Here is a 14,934-nt window from a genome sequence, read left to right as displayed (position 1 = left end):
CTAGCATTATCATGCAAATGCCTTGTGACATAAGTCATACGTCTAAAATTGATTGACTGGTTTTCTACTCGATAACAGAAATATTCCCAAGTAGACATATTCTATCAAAATAATAAACTGAGTCATATAATTTGCAAACATTTCAATTATGTGTTCTCAGGTAACATACCCTTAGATCTTACTCATATCACTGTCAAAAACGGCAAATGTCACAACAGGTCAGTTTGACATTGTCCTCATGGCTTTACAGAACATTCTTCAAATACTTCTGAAAATGTGATCAAAAGCTCCTTGGAGCAACATAACATTTTCACTCGTCACAATGAAAGGCAGATAAGAAAATGGACATGGCGGGCATATTTTAATCTATTTATTTATAAAACCTAACAATGAATTGAGATAATGCTACCAAAATTATTTTCTTCATGCTATTTCTCAACAATGTGCCAGCTGGCGTATTTTAATGAACTGCCTTTTCATTCTATTAATGTTATTGTGAGAAGAGGATGCAGTTGCAAATAAGAGAATGTGATTGAATTGGGAAGCTGCTATTTGTCTTTTAACACATGGAAGTGTAATAATAAAGAGGAGCTAAACAGGGATTGTAAACAGATTGGACGTCCTGTGGTCTTTTGCATGTCCTAGTTGCAGTTTAAATAATTTCTGTTAACTCTAGTACCGTATTCTTGATGTGGTTACAGTGACTGGAACAGCCATTGGCAATTCTGGTCTGAATTTATGCAAGAACCGATATATTTTTGGAAATATTGTGAGGGACTATAAAATGATTTTCTACCGGGATTTTGGATTTTGTGGGGATTGGGTCCAAAAATACTAGCATAGACGGGAGCAAGATAATATTTATTTATATCAGGCAAGCCAAGACTTCTCCTCTTTCTGCAAGCTACTAATGTGGATTTAGTCATCCACAAATTAAATAATAAATATTGCAATACAGGATGGATGGTTTATTGCCAGTGTATTGGCTGAATAAAAAAGATTGAACATTAAAGATCATCAATCAAGACAATTTTTACAGTTTTTTTTGTTTTTGTTTTTTAAACCTGCCCCCATCCCAAGCAATAAGAGGTTAACCCTTCATGAGAGGCACTGTAAAGGTCAGAGGGCTAGTCACCCTTGGACTCAGTTCATCATTATCCTTCACCCAATAGTCCACCAGATAGGGGAAGAGGTAAGGGCAACTGGTTTAGCCTCTACCTGGTATGGCTACCCTAAACCCTTTGTGCATATATAGCACTGTGCCAAATATTAATTATTTTTTTATTCAAAGAGATTGCTCTGACATCTATTTGCACATGTCAAAGACCAGGAAAGAATCCTGCAGATTTGCAGTATCTTCAACATTTTGTTAAGACATTGCTCATTCTTTGCTCTGAATAGAGAAGTGCACTTTGCTCCATTACCAGTGAAGGATAAGAACAGGCATCTCTTTGATTCAACACTTTCAGAGAACGGTGGCCATTTTTAGAATAGAAGCAGGAGTTCTTCCCCAATCCGCTTATTGCCAATGAGACAAAAAAAAAACAAGGTTTCTTGGTCTTTTCAAGGTCCATGTTATTCAGTTGCTCTGTTATTTAGTTTACGATCCGATATGTCTATGACCTTGACTACTATTCCAGTGTTGTTGTTTGCCAGTCCTAGCTTGTCTCTAAATTTTGGCTTTCTCAATGTTAATGAGTTTCTGTGTTCCTGTGTACGAGATCCAGATTCTCCATGACTCTGAGTTTTTATTGCCCATTGTCACTGCGATCCAGTGTTCCTGTGTACTAGACCCAGCTTGTCTTTGACTCTGAGTTTGAGTTCCCCATTGTCCCTGTCAACTAGTATTCCTGTGTAACAGTCTCATCTGTCACGATTCCAGGAACCTAACATGCTAACACACACACAGAAAAGGTGCAGTACCGGACCTTAGAGTGGCCGGACTAAGCACACAAAGAATAGTCAGGAGACAAGCCGAGTAAGGGGAACCAGAAGACTGAATAACGAGAAACAAGCCGAGGTCAAAGGGTAGGAGAAAGTCACAAAGTCAGATAAACAAGTTCAGAAGCAGTACTAGCAAGCAAAGACCACAACAGGGCAGGGAGGAACAGGAAAGGTAAGTATTTAAATCATAAGGTTAATTCTGATTGGATAATTTCCAATCAGAATTAACAATCTCACGTGGGAGATATCTAGACCTCCCACTGTGATTGAGGCACTGTGCCTTTAACGCCGGGTCAGGTGGCTGACCCCGGCGTTTAATAAATTGGGCGGTCTCCCAGCGTGCAGCGTCATGCATGCTGTCACTGGGGGACGTAGAGGAAGACGCCGGCGGCATCCGAGGCTGGGAGGATGCTGCTCGCAGAGCGCACGAGGAGAAGGGGACCGCGGACGGCTGGAGGGTGAGTGCCGCGAGTGGACTGCAGCCTCCACTCGCAGCCTCCCGTGGGATCCTGACATCATCTTCCTGACTCTGAGTTTGCTTTACTCTTTGTTCCTGAGTTCCAGTGTACCAGACCCAGTTCATGTTGACGTAGTTTTTGTCTAACTCTGGTCTGTGATTTTGTTGACATTAGCGCAGACCTTTCCTAGTCTGCTGTGACAGAACGCCGTCACTGAGTGCCATATCCACGTGTGCCCACTGCTTATTTTTATGTTTTCCCCTAGTATTGTGTGTTCCCCCTTCCTTTTCTGAATGTATTGCTTATCGTTGCTTCTCCCCCTCCCCCTTCCTGCCCTAGCAGGGAGTTGTCTCAGGGACACTGACAGCCCAGTTTATCCTAGCTGCTTTGTCCCTCCTTCATCCCCCATCAGATTCTTGGGATTGAAACCCCTGGTGTATTGTATTGGAGACCCCATGTAGGGGTCTGTGCTTGTAAAACTATGTGTGACAAAATAAACGGCAGTTAATTTTCAGTTGTACTCCCAGAGCTGTGTCTTGTCCAGTTACTGGGGGAAAGGGATGCCTGCTTGATTTAAGTGTTCCAGAGTGGCTGAAGGAAGGAATTAGCGGAGGTAACCAGTCGGGTTACCCTGGGTCCGCTACATCCGCCTAGTGTCTAGTCCGGCCATTCTTTGGTCCCTCACATGTATCCCGCATTCCCTTTGGTTAGTTTGCAGACTTGTACCTTGCTGACGATCTGTCAGTATCCTGACAGGGTGGCATTGTGTGTACTTGCCATGTATAATAGAGGTGGATATTCTGGCTCCGTTTCTGTCACCCCTCTCATAGTGTCTAGTTAGAGAAAAAAACTATTTTAGCTGTGCATTGCCAGAATTTTTGCAATAGCCCAACTGGACAGACAGACAGACTAAAAATACTGTCCAGGTGGCAACCCTAATTCTACTAGGTACAAGGAAAAAAGGTAACATTAGGGTTATGTAGCTATGGCAAGAGCTACAGAGTCTGCTAAATAATGCAGTATAATATATTAGTGCAGTTGAAGACACACTGCTTTACATATATAGTGGTGACTGCCAGCCAGGACACAGATGGGACAACCCATATTTCCACACTGCAAAACCAAAGGAAATTACATGGTTCTCACTATATGCTTGAAATCAAACTTGAATCTTCTGCATGATTACATGTCCTTCTCTGTTATGCTAGTGACTCTTGATAAATTTGGTTGTATATTTTTTAACATGAAATCCCTCAGTTCTAAACAACGATTTTGTGATACAATGCAAACTGGTACTCTTACTGTGCACTAATGCAATATGTATTTCCACAAAGGCTTTCTTTAAACAGGTTAATACAATCATACATAAAAATGGTGCGCATCCAATATTTACCCACTTATAATATATAACAATGTGCCACAGTGATATATCCTATGAAATATTGCAACCAATTAGAAAGTGGTACAGCGCATGAATAGTGCTACTAAAAGTGACGTTCCTAAATCTTACTTTACCTTTTTGTTTTTTTAAAAATACAATCAGGCAAAAATAGATTTTTACAAAAATATACAAATGACTGTCAGGCCACCCAAATTTGGAAAAAGTGAGGCAAAAATTTAAACAATTCCAAAACTCCACTGACAACCCCCAAGACAACATAGATGCATATATAAAAAGTATAGAGTGGAAGAACCCCAAGAGATAAATACAAAAATGTCAATCATAAGGTCATATGTCAAAATGTTTTTTATTTCCTTTTTTTTTTTTTAAATAAAATGAAATGACACACAGCTGCGTTATATATTGTCATCATAGCATAAAGTCTGTGTTTTATGTTATTTTTCTCCTAGATTTTTGACACTTCTTTTTACACCTTTCCCCCTCCAATAAACAATGTTCTTTCATTTCCCGCATTCTTTCACCAATTAGGTTGTCATATAGGTAGCTATCATTAGCATAATACTAACAGATGGTACAGATGGAAAAACATAAAGATGAATTGTGGCATGTAACAGGTGACATGCAATCTGCTTTTGGACTCCCAGATGAAATGCAAATACTTAATTAATATTATTATTATCATAATTTATTTATCAAGCTCTAGCAAATTCCACAGCGCTGTACAAAGGGAAAAAAAGGACATCCATCTGTGATTTAGAGACAGAAGCAGTTGGCTTTAAGCCTTGCTCACTAATTTTAGGCCATAAAAGTCAGGCTGTGAATATGGCATTTTCCAATATGGTAATTATTGGCATAAAACCAAAATACCCTAAAAATCTCAAAAATTCCCAGTTTAAAAAAAATAAACAATAGTTAATGTCCCCAACCAGCTGTGGTAATTGTATGTGCATGTGTTTGTGTACATGCTATTTCACAGTTCACTGGATTCTAGTGAATTTAAAACCAAACTGCAAAACGTGAACAAGAATGGCTGATTTGAAAACATCTCCAACTTGGCTATACACCCTGTTCCAAATTATTGTGCAAATTATATTTTTCTCATTGACCTAAATAATTGATGTAAATAACAGTCAGCCTAATTCTCATGTTATCAACTATTAAGAGTACAATTCAAATTTTATTGAACAAACCTCCTAATGATACATAAAACACTTACAATGCACTGTTCCAAATTATTACGCACAGTAAGTTTCAAAACACTTTATAGGTTGTAAAGAACTGAAAATTGTCATTTGTTGTGTTTGCAGCATATTTACTGAAATCAAAAGCTATTTCAATCAAACTTATAACAACATTTTACCTTTTTAAACATTTTAACAGGTCACGTTACATTTTAACATAGGACCCCTTATTTGATAGCAGCTTCACAAGTCTTGCATCCATCGAACTTGTGTGTTTTTGGACAGTTTCTGCTTGAATTTGTTTGCAAGATGTCAGAATAGCCTCCCAGAGCTGCTGTTTGGATGTAAACTGCCTCCCACCCTCATAGATCTTTTGCTTGAGGATGCTCCAAAGGTTCTCAATAGGATTGAGGTCAGGGGAGGATGGAGGCCACACCATGACTTTCTCTCCTTTTATCCCCATAGCAGCCATTGATGCAGAGGTATTCTTTGCAGCATGAGATGGTGCATTGTCATGCATGAAGATGATTTTATTACGGAAAGCTAGTTCTTCATTCTGTACCAGGGAAGAAAGTGGTCAGTCAGAAACTCCACATACTTTGCAGAGGTCATCTTTACACCTTCGGGGACCATAAAGGGGCCAACCAGCTCTCTTCCCATGATTCCAGCCCAAAACATGACTCCACCACCGCCTTGCTGACGTCGCAGCCTTGTTGGAACAGGGTGGCCGTCCACCAACCATCCACTACTCCATCCATCTGGACCATCCAGGGTTGCACGGCACTCATCAGTGAACAGGACTGTTTGAAAATTAGTCTTCAAGTATTTTTTTGCCCAATGCAGCCGTTTCTGCTTGTGAGCATTGGTAAGTGGTGGGCGAATAGAAGGTTTATGCACAGTTGCAAGACTCTGGAGGACTCTACACCTTGATGTCCGTGGGACTCCAGAGGCACCAGCAGCTTCAAATATCTGTTTGCTGCTATGCAATGGTATTTTAGCAGCTGCTCTCTTGATCCGATGCATGGATCTGGCAGAAATCTTCCTCAATGTGCCTTTATCTGCACGAACCCATCTGTGCTCTGACTCAGCCACAAATCTCTTAATAGTGCGTTGATCACATTTAAGTTTTTGTGAAATATCTAATGTTTTCATACCTCGTCCAAAGCATTGAACTATTTCACTCTTTTCGGCAGCAGAGAGATCCTTTTTCTTCCCCATATTACATGAAAATGGTGCTCTGCTTAATAAAGTGGAACACCCTCCTTTAGTAGTTTTTCCTTAACCCCTTAAGGACACACGACATGTCTGACACGTCATGATTCCATTTTATTCCAGAAGTTTGGTCCTTAAGGGGTTAAATTGGGCTCACCTGGCAATCTAATTATCACATGTGTCCGAGATTGTTTTCAGTGATCAAAAGAGCCCTGAGACACAATGCCATCCATGAGTTAAACTGAAAAACAAAATATTTAATCTTTGGGACACTTAAATAGAATTTGCATAATAATTTGGAACAGGGTGTAGCAGGGCTTGACAAATTTGTTTGGAATCTAGAAGCCAGCTAAAAAAGTTAGGAGCCAAGTTTTTTTTTTTTTTTTAAACTAGCTTAGTTTAATTTATGAGAAATATACAATTCTTAAAGGGGCACTATAGTCACCAGAACCAGTACAGCTTAGTTGTTCTGGTGCCTGTAGCCTTTTCAATGTAAACACTCCCTTTTCAGAGAGAAGACAGTGTTTACATTGCTGCCTAGTAACACCTCTAGTGACAGTCACTCAGACGCCACTAGAGAGTCCTGTGTCCTTTGTTCAGCGCCTCCACGCTCTGCATGGAGGTGCTGAATGGTACCCATAGAGAACATGCACAATATCCTCCAATGCTTTCCTGTAGGAAAGCATTGATTTAGTGTGGAACTTAAAGACTCACCCATGAAGTCTGGACAAGCTGCGAAAAACTGGCACGGTGTGGGAAAAAAGGGGAGTAAAAACATCTCTTTCGTCATCGGAGTGGTGCAGGTACCTAAACAGACACAAGAAGACACACTGACAGAGAGACACACATACATTGACAGAGAGAGGCACACACACTGACAGAAAGAGACACACACGCACACACACTGACATACATACACACAGACATTTTCCATTTTAATTTTAATCCACCCAGCCCCCCTACCTTTGGGAGAGCTGAGTAAATCTTTCCCTGGGGTCCAGTGGGGCAGCTCAGTCATCCAGTGTGCGAGAGAGCAGTAATCTACCTGCAGCTGAACAGGAGCCGCTGAAAGATTACTGCTCCCTCGCGCGCTGCCCCAGCCGGTCGCCTCCACGATCCCCCGGACGGCCGCCTCCACGCTTCCCCGGGTGCCAGTCCACTCTCCTCAGGGCAACCAGACGGCTCCATTGTTCCCCATTCTGCCTTTAGCCTTTAGCTAAAGGGCTTCAAATCCCAGGCGCCAGGGCAAAATTTCTAGTCGCCACAGTAACCTAGCGCTTGGAATTTGTCGAGCCCTGGGCTATAGTCATTTATTGTATTTCCATAGGTTTTGCAATACGATTTTCATTTCAACTCCCTACAATTTGGTGTTTAGTGAATAAACCCCTTTTTAGAACATTAAAATAAATAAATCATGCATTATTATCTTGTTTCACACTCCCAACCGCTGCAAAAAAAAATAAATTTTTTTTTTAAATATATATATATATATGTTTTTACTTATCTAAAATCTGCTTCCCCTCCTGACGTTACACCTACTGTCATGCCGTCCAATCATAAGCGTCTCTATGAGATGCCTTTATTAGATTTAAGTGCTTGCACATGCACTAAAATAATTTCAACGGTTGAGAGAGGGAGTTGGGACACATTTGTATTATTTATTCCCAGGTTAAACTGCCTGGTGGATGTTAGCTCATAGGAGAGAAGGGAAGGGAGATAAAATCCCTTCAAGTTCTCCCTTCATGGAGCTTTCATATGTTTTCTTTAGATCCTGTCACAGATATCAAGCCACCACTGTGCTACCAAAACACTACGTGATCATTTACAGATTTTTGTGCATATGCCGTAGATAGACAAGACAGACAGTCTAAGAGCTCACTATTTTTTAATTGGTAGAAAGAACCAAAACAATTGTTTTTACCTTCGGCGCCATCTTCTGGAAATGTATGAGCTCTCTAATAATATACGTGACGACTCAATTTAAAGTGCTACCCTAGTAAAAACATGGACACATCTCATTTTAATGCATCAGAAAAAAAAAGCAAAATCAGCATCTGCTTTCAGTTGATACAGCCCAGGTCATTGTTCAGTGGGCAACACATCTATGACTTGGATCTCATCCCTATTGTGGGAGTGGTGGGCATATGTGGCACACAAAATAGCTATTACCACAGGGAGACCAGAACTATATGTACCGTTCTGGTTTGACCAACTGATTTTGTACCAACGTCTTACAGCAACAGCAATGTTTTTTTAAAAAATGCATCTTCTTTAAATCATTTGAACCGACCCTTTACATTACAGGTTATCTTGTTCTTATTGAAAGGACCTTTTCTATCCTATCTTCCTTACTTTCTCACTGTCATCAATAAAAATGTTGGGAAAAAAGTATATCAAACATAAACAAGTAGTTAGATTCAATTTGAGGATGATGTTTATTTTGCCTTATTTTACTACATTCATTACATCTCAAGAGCTATACAATTAAATTAACAAAAATACCCATTATCGGAAATTTTCATTTTGTAGAATTTTCAAAAACACAACTCCCCATTCTAAATTGTCTAACAAATAAACAGTTATTCACTAAAGAGACACTTCCCAGGAATTCAAAGTGAATTCCAAATGTAAAGGCAATCGCCAAAATGAAAATAGAAATGTGTCAGGATGGGGCTGTGGCCCAACACGCAGAATTAAGTCAAAGTGATAAACGTATTACCGTGCCTTAGAATGGTCGGATTTAACGTAGAAGGAATAGTCAGAACCAAACCAATGTCAGAGACACAGACAGCAAGCATAAACAAGAAAACAAAGCCAAAGGGTCAGGGATACCAGAAATATGGATAGTCAGAACAGGCCAAGATCAAAAACCAGGATAACAATATACCAAATGCACTCTCAGATAACCAAAGTAGTGGAAACCACGACAGGGCACTGAACACTAGCAGGTTCAGGTTTAAATAACCTCCAAAGCCTGCTAATTGGTTAAAATGGGACCTATGACCCTAAAACGTGCGTGTGTGTCGAAAATGTGACGCCGCACGCACGTTTACATCACTTATTGCGTTTTTGGGGGCTGTGCTATTTAGTAGTGCGGGACTGAAGCGTCCGGAGTTCATAACGTTGGACACGGCCGCTACACCAGATGCCGCTCGGAGGGAGAGGTGCTGTGCATTAGGTAAGTAATCTCTCCCTCCTTCAGCATGGCCGCATCAATCAGGCGCTTCCCCACTGCGCCAATCGGGCACTGTGTGAGCGCACCGATCAAGTGCAGCCACACAGTGCCAACCAGGCACCTTGACAAAATTATATGGAGAATTTTTATGAATCAACTATTTTTTTTTTTTTTGAATTCTTTATTATGTTCAGTCTGCATGTATATGATAAGTACAGTTAACAGTTGTTGATATGTCATAAGGATATTGCAGGTCACAAGTAGTATACATCACAGTAAAAGGCAGAAGACTGAGGTTTTGTTTTTGTTAAATATGCAAAACTGAGTGTTTAACCCCTTAAGGACCAAACTTCTGCAATAAAAGGGAATCATGACATGTCACACATGTCATATGTCCTTAAGGGGTTAAACATTATGTAGGTAAGGGGTCTTCCAGGGCTGGAGTAAGGCATATTCACAAAAGAGTTAGTGCCCTTTGGAAGACAAGCCCCCTGCAGTACAACAATACAGCATACATATGTGTTGGTCTATGGGAGTAAAAAAAGGTGGTGTTGCACATCAGAGCATATTCAAAGCATGGTTTTGAGTACAGTTATGCGTGTATTCCTAGGGGGTATATTAACCTGCTGAGTTAGGCATTCTCGGTGGTGTATGTATATGGGGAGTGAACATTTCAGGCGAAAACTAGGGGACACTGGAGGGGAACACCAAGGGAGACTTTAGTGCGTTCCCTTGTGTGAGCTTTCCTGATATCTTATGGGGGTGTCTCAGAGTTGTCATGCTCAACGAGAAATGCTGTCCACTCCTGGGGTGGGGGGGGAATGGTGCTATCGTTAGCGCGGCCAGGTAGGTCATAGCTAGCCCTGAACCTTTTATGACCCAGCAGCTGTAAATGCCTGGATACCATACAGATCATTTTAGAGAGACGCATCTCTGCGAATAATAAATCGGTAACAGGATTAATAACGTAAGGTGAAAAACATATAAGTCAACAAAACAGAACAAATAAGTCAACACTTAGAGCTTTTGGTGGTGTTGCACTACTCAACTGGAGCCAGTTCATTGCGGTGGAAGGAGGATGTTTCATAGGTGTTGTGAAAAGTCCACGACCTCCTCCGTTTCTCATGTTGGGTCTTGTGTGGTGTTTGGCCGTTGGCATTGGCGTGGGAAGAATTCCGCTATCCTCGCAGGGTTCAGGTGGGAAAGTCCCGTGGTTTTGGTTCCAGCTTGGTCGACGATGCCCAATTCGAGCAGGAGGGCTTCCAATTCCGAGTAGCTGTGCGCTCTGCAGGCAGTCCCTTGGTGAGTGAACATGACCGCCCTCGGTGTACCCCAGCGGTACTGCATGTCCTTGAGGCGTAGATGTTGCAGGAGCGGCTGCAGGGTTTTCCTCCAGATGAGGGTTGCGTGTGAGATCTGGGAATAGCGACAGAGTCGATCCCTCAAAGGTTAAGGGGGTTTTCCCTCGAGCTGCATTTTGAAGCAGGGCTTTTTCCTGTATGGACTGGAACCTAATAATCAAACCTTCAGTAGCCGCTGGGGGTGCCGTCTTCGGTTTCGGGAGGCGAAACATCCCATCCAGCCTTAGCGATTTCGCCTGTTTAGGCGGCAGGAGGACACCGATCAGATGTCTAACATAGTGTGGCAGGTCGGTGAGGGTGACTGATTCTGGGATGCCACGGATTTTTAAATTGTATTTTCTCCGTTGGTCCTCCATGTTGTCTACCCTATCGGTTGTGGCAAGTTGTTGCCTTTGTAGGTCTGCTATCCGCTGTTCGACAGCGTTAAGTCTGGAATCGTGGGTGCTTGTTGAGGCTTCTAGGAGGGTGATCTTGGCCGTTGCACCTTCAATTGCATTCTTAAAATATGCCATGTCTGCGGCGAATATATTTGCGCAGGTCTGCCAACATACTTTTGAGCAGATCCGCTGTCACAGGTGCCCCAGCTGGTGTTTGTGCGAGTGAGCGTTCAGGTGGCAAGCCCAGTACTGGGCCCTTGTATGGTCCCTCTCCGATATCCGAGGGGGTGCCATCTGAGGAGTAGAGAGAGCTTTCTTCTTCCAGCGCCATCTTTTGCCATGCGGCCTGCTGTGTGGTGCGCAGCATTTCTCCGGTATCTCGGACAGTAGGGCTTTTCCCGGGTTTGTTTTTTTTGTGTTTTCTGCCCATAGTGCTCACCTACAAGGGGTGTATGGAGTTGGTCGGCTGTAAGTACAATTTCCACCAAAAAACTGTGATTTTTGTTCTGGTCAGTGCAGAGCTCCATAAAGTGCGACTGCTCTGTTCCGCGGCTAGCTCCGCCCCCCATGATTCAACTATTTTGACCTAAATTTCGAAATTCACATTTAATTCACTTTGGATTCCTGGCAATTTTCACTTTAGTGAATAACCCCGACAATAAAAATAGCAAATGTCACCTGATGATCTCCCTGATATACAGGTCAACGGTCAAACACTTTGTGGTTTTCCAATTAAATAAACAGTGTTAAAAATAAAAATGAATAATAATAAAATCTGATACATTTTAAGTATTTTCCTTTTCTGGCTGAAATGGCTCATGAAGTAAAGAAAGGACAATGTTGTCATCATTTTTTTCAACCGTGTAATCAGAGATAAAATCTGATTTAGAAAAAACACAAATGTAGTGTTATACACTATTTATTTTATAACAATCTCCTCTTTTTGCTATCTGGGTAGCATATTATTTGCACTTACAGTTTACCAAAACAAACAAAACAACATCCACACAAGATTTGCTTAGGTACCTCACACAAAAGCACTCAAATTTAGAAAATCATGAATATAAAATCTGTGCAATTACGTACTCTGCATGCCATGTTGCAATCTCATAATGCCTTTTTTTCCTTCGCTTGTCCTACTATCGTGGCCACACAAGCGCGTATGTTATATGCACAACAAAAACAAAGAATAAAAAAAAAGAAAAAGCACTCAAATTACATTTAAAAAGTGCTAAAAGGCTTTCAACATTGGACTAAGACAAAGCTACAAACGGGAACAGCAGAAGAAAGGCCATAAAAAAAACAAAAAAAAAACATTTTAACGCTATACCCATGATGTCTACATTTGAAAATCCTTGAGCATATGTGCAGCAAAAACGTGTGCACGCAACCGATCACATTCAACCTTCCTCAACAAAATTAACAAAAATATATACACATATGCATACTCATTGATATCAGCAATATAATTAATCAGAAGCAGGAATTGGCTAAAAGAGCTTAGCCAGTTCCTGGTTGTAGTGGCAATCTCTGGAGGTAAGTCAGAGACTATGTATTTGCCATAAAAAAAGCTTAATTTAAAGACAAATATATATTTTTATATTTTTAATTAATTAATTATGTAATAATGCTCTGTATTTTGATGGATTTACAATGCATAATTAAATGCATGTACATTTTAATTTGGGGTATATCTACTAAACAGTGGATTATATTTATTTTGAATTTGGGAATCGGGGTGTCCCTTTAATTTAGTGTGTGCTGCTGGGTCATATTTCTCAAAAGTAGTACTCTGATGGATTTACAATGCTTTTTTGAGAAATATGACCCAGCAGCAGATATACCCCAAATGAAAACGTACATGCATTTCATTAAGCATTGTAAATCCATCAGAGTACTACCTTTGAAAAATATGACCCAGCAGCACACACTAAATTAAAGGGACATTTAATTATGCATTTTTTTCATTGAGGTATATCTAAAAACAGCCTTTACAATTCCTCTCCTTCTAACCCCGCTCAGACTTTCAGTGGCTGTCCAATCACAGACTTCTCAATGCATCTCAATAAGAAGTCTTTGCAAGGCAGGTGCTCTGGGCAATTGCTGCCTCTTGAGTTTAGCTCCACTGAGCTAACCAAACCAGGAAGTATTAGGACCTGTTGTCTGCTTGAAAGCCAAGAGGGGTGTAACCAGATTAATTCATAAAGTACTAATTTCTATTGAAATCTGCACTTTTTGCAATATGAAATAAAGAGGACACACTTCAAAAATGAAGCTTTTCAGCAAGCTAAAATGCTCTAGAGGTCTGGAGTGTCCCTTTAAGGCTTCATTTAAAACCAACTTTTCCAGCCACCATTAGTTCTGACAAAACAAGAGTGGATTATAATAGCATTTCCATTTCAGTGTTAATGATATTTGGTAGAAAAATGGTGCTACAAGAGGTTTGTGGTATAAAAATATGTGGCACTTGGATTGAAAAATCTGAGAAACGTGCTTTACAATACACTCATTTTTTTTTTAAATTGGTCCCACTGTGTTTTTTATTTAGGGCTTGACTTTCTAATAATTCTGAAACCATATAGAACAAAACTGATTCTTCTAAAAAAACTTTTCATTGTTCATTTATTCCATTAAGTGTTACGTCTACCATAGAGAGGAATTTTATTAAAATATGTAGTTCTCCTAATATAGCAAAATAAAAATATGATTGCACCCGGCGTTGCATCATCGCACAAGAGACATGAGGATATTAAATCAATAACAAATTTACTTGTAATATGAAAAAGGAACATATTTCACACTAGATAATACAACATTGACTATAAAGGTAATATAATTACTGAGATGCAACATATTCTTTTGAAATGTTGTGCCCCAGAGGGATATACCTTACTTTTTCCAAATGAAGCAACATATTTATGAACATACATACAAAGAAATTTACATATATCCATGTGCCTATACATTTTCATATATATCTATGTGCCTATGCGTTAGATAGAAAGAGAGAGAGACAGAGAGAGAGTCAGACAAAGAGTCAGACAAAGGTGTATTCTGAGATTATGAAACCATCATAATAAATTAGATTACTGAAAAATGAGTGGTTCTGAATGGCTACAGTACCCAAATATTTCTTTATTTACTGATTCGGCATGTGCCATAACCCTATACAGACCTTTTAATAAGAAACAGACACCAGCTTTTCTGTTGGAAATATGTAGTCCACAGCTTTATTTATTTTAAAACATAAATTAACAAATTGGGGTCATTGCCAAATAATAATGATACTTTAATACAATCCCCCTCCGTACAATGACCCCATACCAATATACAATAAATAACAGTATAAATAACATATAACACACGGCCTACCAAAGAGGTCCCATAACCAACTGTTTAACTTGTAGGGGTGTTCCAAGACACCCCTACACCCCCAGATTCGGAGCCACCGTTGAGCTCGAACCTACCAACCAATTGAACCACCCCAGCCTAATCCAGCCTAAACCTTGCCATGACCACTTCATACTCCACCTACTTCCCATTTATCCTAGCCCTTCCCCGCCGCTGTGACCAAACGGGGAACAACAATCAAACCACAGGGAGGGTGGGTGGGACAAGTAACAGGTAAGTGTAAGTTGTAAATTAAAATGGCCACTCTCTAAGATGGCCGTGCTGTATCCCCCTAGACCCCACCCCATAACCACATGTCTAAAAACCTGCCCCCAAATATTAGTAAAATACATGCCTACTTTCTGGCCCTGTCGAGGTCCATTCCCCTAACTGTGTTGCTCCATGGGCTACAACATTGTTATATCTTTTATACT

The 14,934-nt window shown here is 40.4% G+C and overlaps 1 protein-coding gene across 1 annotated transcript in view; it reads right to left on the bottom strand.

The window, feature by feature from the left end:
- Positions 1 to 14,934, bottom strand: part of RARB (retinoic acid receptor beta) — an 895,445-nt gene that overhangs the window by 863,719 nt on the left and 16,792 nt on the right. The window lies entirely within an intron of this gene.

Source organism: Pelobates fuscus, chromosome 4, assembly GCF_036172605.1.
Source record: "Pelobates fuscus isolate aPelFus1 chromosome 4, aPelFus1.pri, whole genome shotgun sequence".
NCBI lineage: Eukaryota > Metazoa > Chordata > Amphibia > Anura > Pelobatidae > Pelobates > Pelobates fuscus.
The sequence above is the reverse complement of the archived record's forward strand: the minus strand, read 5'-3'. Positions and strand labels throughout refer to the sequence as shown.